The following is an 11,576-nucleotide window of genomic DNA, read 5'->3' as shown; positions in this document are numbered from 1 at the left end:
AAATTTTTGTGTTGGGTTTGGTGCCTTATTTTTGGTAGAGCTGGTGATTCATCATTGAAGTTGATGCCTACATTCAACAGTGGGAATTAGTGCTTCCAGTGGGTTGATGCTCACAAATTATTTTAGGGGTTGGTGCCTATAGTAGGTTGGTGTCTACAAACATTGTAAAAGAGATATACATTTATATAAGCATTTATTGTTGTGGTTTTTCCCATTAGGATTTATACGTAAACCATGTGTTTTGGTGTTCCTATTTCTTAATCATGTATATGTGTTGGATAAACTTTATAAAGTATTTCTAGTATATTCAATTGATTTTTAAAACAAAGTAAAATTAATTAATATACTGATTCACCCCCCACCCCTCTCAATATATTTGATTTCTCTTCAATTGACTAGTATTAGAGTGAGTTCCTTTGATTATAGCATAATTTCTTGAAGGGAGATTCATAAGAGAACCAATAGCGGGAGTAGAAGGAAATTATTTCTCCTCAAATAAGGCAAAACTATTTGATGGAACAAACTACACCTTTTGGAGCATTAGAATGGAGGCCTACTTAAATTCTCTTGGTTTTGATGTTTGGAAATCTGTGATGGATGGTTACACACCTTATTCAAATTCTCTAATGGATCAAGTTGACAAGAAGAAAAGTGAAAACAACACAAAAGATGAAGATGCAATCTTATGTGGGCTAAGATATTTTCAATTTAGAAAAGTGATGCATTCTAAGTCAGAGAAGGAGACATGAAATTTTGAAAGAAGATGAAAACATAGCCTCTTATCTAGTTCGTGTTGATGAAATTGTGAATAAAATCTGAGGAATAGGTGAAGAAATTCATGAAGAGGTAGTTGTTCAAAATATCTTAAGTTATCATTGAGATTCAATTCTAAAGTATTAGTAATTAAAGATTTAAAAGATGAAGATCAATTAACCAAGGATGAGTTGCATGGGATCCTTACTACTTACGAAATGAGGATTGGAGATAAATCATCACAAAAGGAGGTATCCTTTAAAGCATCAAAAAGGTGAAAAATAAAAAAATATGCACCAAGCAAGAGTTTATGTAGTGAATCAAATGAAGCAGAATCCTATTTCACGAGAAATTTTAGGAAAGGAAATGGGAAATATAAAGGAAAGTTTCCCCTTAAATGTTTCAATTGTGGTAAAATCAAACATTGTTCTTCCAAATATTCTCAAAATGATAGTGATAGTAGCGAAGATGAAAAGGATAGATATGTAAAGAAGAAAGGAAGGAATAATCACAAGTGCAACAAGAAGAATAACTCCAAAAAATACAAGAAATTTTATTCAAAGAAAGGTAATGTCTCATCAGAAGAAATTAGTGATGAATTTTTGAGTAGTGATGAAGGAGAAATACTTTTCATGGCAATGAAATATGTAAATGATAAAATTGAAGAAGAAGAAGATCTAAATGAGGCATGTAGTAAAGGAGAGGAAGTCAATTTTGAGGAAGAACTTCACTATGCATACAAACAAAATGAGAAACTAAAGAAGAGGATCACAAAACACAAGATACAAATTTAAGAGTTTTTTGAATCCCTAGAAAAGTTTTTAAAAAATATTGAAGACCTAAGAGCTCAACTAGAAGACTCCAAATATATTGAGGAAGTCATGAAAGATTAGTTCAAGGAAAGGAATTAGATTGTGATAAACTAGAGCTTGAAGTTGTTTGCTTAAGGAAGGAATTGAAGAACTCAATGGAACAATTGAATCGATGCTTGGAGTTTGATAAAAGCACCAAAAAATTATATGAACTTATCAACTCAGAAAGATCTAAACTTATCAAAATTGGTCTTGGCTTTGTTTAGGATCAATCAAAAGAGGCTACAAGTTCTAATATTGTGGATCCACTATAAAAGGTGTGAGAAATAAAAATCAAGAAACTACATCAAGGCTCTAATAAATTCAACCAAGGACAGCAAAAAGGAGGCAATCAAGAAGAAGAAGAATCAAATCCATCAAAAGATCAACTCATTACCAAAAGGAAACAAGGACAATTAGAGAAGTCCCCCTCATAAAAAATAACCATACATGACTAGGCTCCATCATTCTTTTAATGGCTATTGTTTTTCGTGTAATAAATTTGATCACAAAGCAATGAATTGTAGTATTCATGCAAGGAATATCCCTAGATTCACTAAAAGACTATAATTTACTTATCCCTCTCATGAATTATGATATTATGTGTTACAAATGCAACTATTTGGGACATACAACACATTTTTTCATAACTATCTTTGATGAGCCTCCAAGACAAAGTAAGAAATAAAATGATCCTAACAAAAGAACGGAAGAATCATCCAAGACTTGGAAAAATAAAGAGGAGAAGAAGGAAATTTAATAATCCATGTTTGTTGATACAACATTACATTCACAAAACAGAAAAGATAGGTGGTATGTTGATAGTGGTTGTTCACAACACATGACAGGAGATAGAAAAAATTATCTCTCTTGAACCAATAGATGAAGAAACACTTAGATTTGATGACCATTCAAAGAAAGAGATAAAAGGAAAAGGGACTCTTAGTTTGGATCATGGTAAAACAAAAACTAAAAATGTCCTTTATGTTAAGGGCTGAAATAAAATCTGCTAAGTGTGAGCCATCTTTGTGATCAAGGGCACACCATGACATTTCTTCCTAAAAGATGTGAAATAAAAAAGGATGAAAATTTGATTGCAAATGCTTACAAAACATAAAACAATCTTTACATCCTAAAAGAAATCAATAATGAAAGTTTTTACATGGTTCAAGAAAATGAGAGTTGGTTGTGGCATAAGAGATTGGACCATCTTATTTTGATAATTTTGTCAAAATAAGTCACAATGGAGCAGTGAAATATATACCAAAAATATCAAAACCCACAAACATCATTTGTAAACAATGCGAACTTGGGAAACAAACAAGAGTGAGCTTCAAAACAAAGAACATTCAACATCAAAATTATTAGAGCTCATACATATAGATCTTTATGGACCAACAAGAACAAGATGCTTGCAAGGAGAAAGGTCTTTCATGTTGTCAATTGATGAATACTCTAGGCTGACTTGGATTGCCTTTTTAAAAGAAAAGTCTAAAGTTCTTTATAAGTTTAAATCTTTAAAAGATTTAGTAGAGAATGAATTAAATTTTAAAAGCAAGTGTCTTAGATCAAATAGAGGAGGAGAAGTCACTTCAATTGAATTTGAATATTTTTGTGGAAAACATGAGATAAGTAGATAGTATTCAGCTACAAGATCTCCACAACAAAATGGAGTTGTAGAGAGAAAGAACAAAACAATCCAAGAAATGGCTAGAGCCATGTTAAATGAATTAAAGGTGACTAATACTTTCTGGAATGATGTAGTTCTGTTACATCGCATTTGTTCCCTAGTTGTTTATATGCTACTTATACCATGTTGTTTGTGCCCTAGTTGTTTTTATTCTACTTATGCCATGTTGTTTGTGCTCTAGTTATTTTATGTGATATTTATGCGATGTTAATCGTGCCCTAGGTGTTTCATATTAAAATTGAGAGTTGATACCCTAGATGGTATTTGTGTTAAGTACAATGAAATGATGACTCATAAATTTTAAATTGATATTTTAATATTTAACATGATGACATTTAAGATTTTTTACTTTTGTCGATAATATTTTTGAAATTTTAGTTATGACAAGATTTCAGACTAATTGTCTGAACTGGCCAAGTGTGTATAGGAGTTTGTCATCCTTTGAGAAGGCAGGGGTTCGTATCATTAGTTCAAAGGTAAATGAAAGAGAATTCATGTCATCTGGAAACCCTAACCATAAGTGAGTCAAGTCGTCTCATATTTACCAAGTTTTTTGTCAACCTGTCACGTCAGGTAACCCTAATTTGGTCTATATAAGGATTTTAGGGTTTCACAACTCTAAGTCATAGATTGGTACTTCAAGCTAGTTTGTTATTATTATTAATTTATATATTATTATTACTTATTAATTAAATTAAATTGCATTGGCTCATGTTTGATAAATATATATATATATATATATATATATATATCATATGTGAATACATGTATATGTAAGTATGGATATGTAGGTAATCATTACCAAGATCAATATGTTCATATACATGCTCCCATAAACATGTATACATAGGATATAAATTCATATATATAAATAAATAAATATATGAATATATTATGCTTATATTTATTTAACAAAGGTCCACTTGTTTAGTGCATTAGCCAATTCTATGTTGGTATTTGCATGAAGATTTAATTAATGAAATGTTATGTTGTCATTGATGTCAATTAATGGGTAATAATGTTGTTTTCTAACCGGTAGGAAGAGCTAGTGAAAGGAACTGCAATCGGTAGGTGAATTTGTGGAGGAAACCAGTATTTCTATGAAATGGAGAGATGCACCGGTAAACCCTACTTGTTGATATGCTAAACCCTAACCGATGAAGTTTGGTGAATCATTTGTATTGGTTTATGATTTGATGATGAGCGGTAATGATTATGACACATATGCATGTTGTATGAGATGAAGTTTCAAATGGTTTTTGGTGCGTAGAGATAACAGTTTTTGTCTTGGGAATGAGCAAGTTCATTACATGTAATGTAAACCACGTGATGAGTTACAATGTTCGATGAAGCGGTGATCAAGGAGCGGCCGATGATATCTTGAATGATGTGCAATGATTGTTATGTAATCCAATGGTCATACTTGAACCAATTTGTTTGTAATCTCTATGAGAGAATTAGGTTTGTGATGTGTTACCGACCTATTGTTTTGTTTATAAGGTCGATGAGTTGTTTTGTTTAAGTGTTGGCAATTTGTAGTTGAGAGTAAGAGAGTGTGGTTTCTGAATCAGATGATGTATCTGCAATATTTGTAAAGGCAAATAGGAGCATGAAAAGAATCTGAATAAGCAAGTGTAGTGATATTCAAATAGATCAACAAACCCCTATTGTTTTCTAACAATTACAATAGTCTAATCCCCTGACTGGGTAAGCTCTAACAAGATTAGTGTTATTTAAATCCTCTAACCAGGTGATCCATTAGCTAGGATTTCAAATCCTCTACCGAGGTTACTCCTTATAGGGTATTGCTTCTAATAGGGAATTATAGTCAATCCCTTAACTGGGTGGTCCCTAACAGGATCTGTTCTTAACAGGACTTATTGTAAAGCCTTAACAGGCTTGGCTCCTAACAAGGAAAACTTCAAAAGAGTTCAAAATACTTGTGGGTATTCATCCCCACCGTGGTTTTTCCCATTTGGGTTTCCACGTCAAAATATTGTGTCAAATGGTGAATGTTTTTGTGGTTATGTTTACTATGGTTGAATTGCTTAATTGCAAAATCCACTTTCATATAATATGTTAACCGACAACTATCTAAAATTTGTTTTAACTACTATCAATAAAGTATTTGAATGATTCAGTTAAAGGTTTTGAGAGTTTCAAATATGTTTTACTGTTAGTCTGTTATAACCGTCAACCGGTTTAACTTATCAGTTTGGAGTTTGCTTTGAAAGGTTGATTTTGAGATTGGGGAAAGTCTATATAGTTTTCTATCTATTGATTCACCCCCCCTCTCATTAGTTGATTGGATCCTTATTCTTTCATCATACCATCAATTGGTACTAGAGATTTTTAGGTCCTCTAAGGTCTAAGCCTAACAACTTGAGGTAAAGATCTTGTAGAACATGATGAAGAAAGAAGGTTTGAAGTTTAATAGAGAGAACTATAGGATATAGAGTGATAGAATGAAAATTTATATCAAGAGTCTAGGAAGTCAATACCGGGAACATATTGGTACTCAATATGTTGCACCTAGTGGGATTATGACTGGTGGTCAGAAGAAAGAGAAACAATAAAATAATCAAGCATTGGAGGCCATTATTAGTTCTTTGTCTGTTGCAGAGTATGTTGATGTCCATGGTCTGGAGACTGCATATGATGTATGGAAGAAACTTGAAGAGATCTATAGTGGTGATGAGCATGTGAATATTGCCAAATAAGAGAGTCTAAGAGGAGAGTTTGGTGACATGCGGACAGTTGAAGGTGAGAATATACAACAATATGGTCAGAGGATCAAAGAGATAGTTGGTGAGATCAAAAGTGTTGGTGGTAAAGTGGAAGATGCCACAGTGATTAGCAAGGTGTTGAGAACCCTTCTACCGGTCTACGCTATCCAAGTTGCAGACATTCAGGAGCTAAAATCTATTGACAAAACTAAGGTAACCCTTGACTCCATCATTGGTAAGCTTACTGCTTTTGAATTGAATAGTTATGATGGTAGTGTTCAGAAATGTGAGTCTACATTTAGAGCTTCAGTTTCTACCCCATCTATGAGGAAAAGTAGAGATGTCAGTCACAACTATGAATCTAGATCTAACAGAGAAGTTGATTATGAAGACAATTTGGTTGATCTTGAAGCATTGTTGGCCAAGCGGTTGCCCAGAGGTACTGGTAAGTACAAAAGTAAATTACCTTTGAAATGTTTTGCATGCAACAAGATTGGACACATTGCAACTAACTGTCCTAATGGTGACAATGAGCACAAGCACGAGAAGTTTAAGAAGTACAAGGGAAAAGGCAAAAGATATTGTCTCATTGCAATTGATGGTGGTATCACTGATGAGGAATCTAAGGGAGATGCTAATGAAGGCATTATTTTTGTAGCCATTAAAGAAGAGACATCTGATCAGGAAGCATTAGTTTCTCGCATGGATAATTCTAATGATTAGATCATTGATAGTGGTTGTTCACACCACATGACCGATGATCGGAGTAAATTTATTACCTTGAAGGAATTTGATGGCAGAGTTGTGAGATTTGGTAATGACTATTTCTCTTAATGGAAAGAGCAATGCAGAGGATGTCTACTGGGTTGAAGGATTAAACCACAATCTTTTGAGTACTGCACAACTCAATGACAAAGGATATCAATTGGAGTTTAAGAATGGAATGTGCAAAATCTATGTGAGAAAATGTGAACTGATTGCAACTGGCAAGAGACTAAAGGTAACCTGCTTCACTGAATCCTAAAGTCAACAACTGTTTAATTGCTAAAATAGATGATAGTTGGCTTTGTCATAAGAGATTTTGTCATATATATTTTGATAACATTGTTAAAGTGAGTAAGTCCAACATAGTGAGAGGTTTGCCTCGATTGGACAAACTGGTTAATGCTTTATGTAAGGAATGTCAGTTGGGAAAGATGAGATCCTCAACTTTTAAGAGAATTTTTTTTCAATAGAACATGTGTTAGATTTGGTTCATACAGACCTCTGTGGACCAATAAGGATGAAAAGTATTCAAGGTGACATATATTTTATGATCTTCACTGATGATTTCTCAAGAATGATGTGGGTCACATTCTTGAAGGATAAGACAAAAGCATTTAGTAAGTTCAAGGAATTCAGGGCCTTAGCTATAAAGGAAAGTGGCAAGAAGATAAAGTGTCTGAGTATTGATCAAGGTGGTGAATTCACTTCTGTGGAATTCACTAGATATTGTGACAAAAATTGTATCAAATGACATCTTTCTGCACCGAGGACACCACAACAAAATGGTATTGCAGAGAGGAACAATTGGTCAGTTGTTGAAGCTGCTAGAATGATGTTGATACAAGGAGGTGTAGCAAAAAAATTCTGGAAAGAAGCTGCCAGCACAACTCTCTACACTATGAACCGGATATTGGTAAAAAGAGGTAAGGAGAAGACTCCTTATGAATACTAGTATGGTAGATTATGTAATGTCAGTTATTTCAAGATATTTGGTAGTAAATGTTTTATTAAGAGAGGTGACTATGTTAGTAAATTTGAGGCTAAAAGTGATGAAGACATATTTCTTGGTTACTCCACAAAGAGTAAGACCTACAAATACTATAACAACCAAACATAGAGAATTATTGAGAGTGTTGATGTTCAAGTGGATGAGTATCTTGAAGTCTTGGGGGAAACCGGTGTGGAGAAAAAGGATGAACATCCTTGCATTCTGATTTTGGACTCAGAACCGATGAAACCTGAAGCTGATAAAGAGAATGTTGTTGTACCTGTTCAACCGGAACAAGTAGATTCTAAAGATGACGATAGTGAAGAAGAAGAACCTGAAGATAATGATCATGTTATTCCGAGGTATGTGAGACTCAATCACAATCCTGACCAGATTATTGGAGATAAGGATGTTGGAGTGTTAACCAAAAGAATAATTAGAGAGAATTCTTGCATGATCTGCACTATTGAGCCTAGAACTGCTAAGGAAGCATTTGGAGATGATCACTGGATCAAAGCTATGGAGGAGGAGCTTGATCAAATTGAGAAGAAAAACACATGGACCCTATTACCCAGATCGGTGAATAAAAATGTGATAGGTAATAAGTGGGTATTTAGGAATAAACTGAATGAAGATGGTGTAGTAGTCTGAAATAAAGCTACATTGGTTTGCAAAGGTTATGCACAAGAAGAAGGAGAATACTATGGTGAGACTTTTACACTAGTTTCTAGACTGGAAAGTGTCAAGACTTTACTTGCATTTTCAGCATATAAGGGATTCAAAGTATATCAGATGGATGTGAAGTCAACATTTTTGAATGGGATACTGGAAGAAGAAGTATACATTGAGCAGCCAGATGGTTATGCTTTGACTGATGAAAAATATATGGTACGCAAATTGCACAAGGCACTATATGGGTTAAAGCAAGCACCGAGAGCATGGTATGAGAGGCTACATTCACACTTGATGAAGATAGGTTTTCAGAGAACCAGTGAAGACAACAATATATATCTCAAATCTGAAGGACATAAGATACTTGTTAGTGAGGTGTTTGTGGATGATATCATATTTGGAGGCAATGATGATATGAGTGATGACTTTACAAATGAGATGAAAAATGAGTTTTAAATGTCTCTAGTGAGAGCGAAAAATTTTCATAGGCTTGTAAATACAACAAATGAAGAGTGGTATTTTCATCACACAGTCTAAGTATGTGAAAGAGGTATTGAAGACATTTGGAATGAGTGACTGTAAACCAGTTGGGACACCAATGGTTATAGGTTGTAAATTGCCTGAATAAGATGAAGCCACATCTATTGATGAAAAGGAGTACATGTCAATGATTGGTAAATTTCACTATGTTGTTCACATGAGACCGGATATAGCTCATGCAGTTGGTCTAGTTACCAGATTTCAAAAGAATCCAAAGGAAACACCCTTGATAGCAACCAAGAGGATATTCAGATATTTGAAAGGCACTATTGACTATGGATTATGGTATCCATATGCAAGTAACTTTGATTTGAAAGTGTATACAAATGCAAACTGGGTAGGTAATGTTGATGATAGGAAAAGCACAACTAGTGGAGCATTCTTTCTTGGAGGAAGGCTTGTTTCATTGAGTAGCAAGATGCAGCTTTGTATATCACAGTCCACTATTGAAGCTGAGTATGTTGCAGCTTATAGGAATTGTACCCAAGCTATCTAGATGAAACACATTCTAGAAGGATTCAAGTGGAAGATTTTAGAACTAGTAAAGATCTTATGTGACAATACTAGTGCCACAAATATTTCAAAGAGCCCTATTTTGCATGCACGAAGCAAGGATACTAAATTAAAGTATCATTTCTTGAGAGAAAAAGTATAGAGTAAAGATGTGATATTGGAGCATGTTTCTACCAAGGAGTAGGTTGCAGATATCTTTACTAAACCTCTGCCTAAGACTACTTTTGAGTATCTTAGAAGTCAGCTAGGGGTTGTACCCCTACATGAGGTCAATTGATCATGATGTAGATTACATCAGTCCCAGAGGTACTTACAGAATTTTATAGCATGATTGGTGTAGAGTGGAGTTATTCCATAGGGGGAGCATCAAGTTGTAGGTTGTTGATGTTGAACAATGAATTTTGACATTGGATGTTTTACTTTCACTTTGGAATTGTTGTTAAAGGGGGAGAAGAACTATGTCATTATGGGGAAGAAGAACTATATGAGAAGAATTGTATGATTGACAGAGAGAAGGTCTATAGCCAGTTACCAGTTGAAGACATGGAGACTCAGTTGAAGGAGAATACATGGTAACATGTAAACCAGGATTCCTATTCACAATCATAGCAACCAAGGGTAATGATACTTGTATTTCCATCAATGCCAAAGGGGGAGATTGTTGGCATTTGCATGAAGATTACGTTAATGAAATGTTATGTTGTTATTGATGTCAATTGACGAGTAATAATGTTGTTATAATGTTATTTTCTAATCAGTAGGAAGAGCTAGTGAAAGGAACGACAACTGGTAGGTGAATTTGTGGAGGAAACCGGTATTGCTATGAAATGGAGTGATGAACTGGTAAACCCTACCTGTTGACATGCTAAACCCTAACCGATGAAGTTTGGTGAATTGCTTGTATTGGTTTATGATTTGATGATGAGCGGTAATGATTATGACACGTATGCATGTTGTATGAGATGAAGTTTCAAATGGTTTTTGGCACGTAGAGATAACGGTTTTTGTCTTGGGAATGAGCAAGTTCATTACATGTAATGTAAACCACATGATGAGTTACAATCTTTGATGAAGCGGTGATCAAGGAGCAGTTGAGGACATCTTGAATGATGTGCAGTGATTGTTATGTAATCCAACAGTCATACTTGAACCAATTTGTTTGTAATCTCTATGATAGAATTAGGTTTGTGATGTGTTACCGACCTATTGTTTTGTTTATAAGGTTGATTAGTTGTTTTATTCAAGGGTTGGCAATTTTTAGTTGAGAGTAAGAGAGTGTGGTTGCCGAATCAGATGATGTATTTGCAGTATGTGTAAAGGTAGATAGGAGCATCAAAATAATCTAAATAAGCAAGTGTAGTGATATTCAAACAGATCAACAAACCCTTGTTGTTTTCTAACAATTACAGTAGTCTAATCCCCTGACCAGGTAAGCTCTAACAAGATTAGTGTTATTCAAATACTCTAACCAGGTGATCCATTAGCTTGGATTTCAAATCCTCTACTGAGGTTACTCCTTACAAGGTATTGCTTCTAATAGAGAATTATAGTCAATCCCTTAACTGGGTGGTCCCTAACAGGATCTGTTCTTAAGAGGGCTTATTGTAAAGCCTTAACAGGCTTGGTTCCTAACAAGGCAAACTTCAAAAGAGTTCAAAATACTTGTGGGTATTCATCCCCACCGTGGTTTTTCCCATTTGGGTTTCCACATCAAAATATTGTGTCAAATGGTGAATGTTTTTTTGGTTATGTTTACTATGGTTGAATTGCTTAACTGCTAAATCCACTTCCATATATTATGTTAACTAACAACAATCTGAAATTTGTTTTAACTACTGTCAGTAAAGTATTTGAATGATTCAGTTAAAGGTTTTCAGAGTTTCAAAGATGTTTTACTGTTAGTCTTTTATTACAGTCAACTGATTTAACTTGTCAGTTTGGAGTTTTCTTTGAGAGGTTGATTTTGAGATTGGTGAAAGTCTATACAGTTTTCTATTTATTGATTCACCTTCCCCCTCTTAGTAGTTGACCGGATCCTTATTCTTTCATCACACAATCATTCTATTATGGCTATTTCA

Source organism: Cryptomeria japonica, chromosome 5 (assembly GCF_030272615.1).
Source record: "Cryptomeria japonica chromosome 5, Sugi_1.0, whole genome shotgun sequence".
Lineage (NCBI taxonomy): Eukaryota > Viridiplantae > Streptophyta > Pinopsida > Cupressales > Cupressaceae > Cryptomeria > Cryptomeria japonica.
This window is presented reverse-complemented; position numbering follows the sequence as displayed.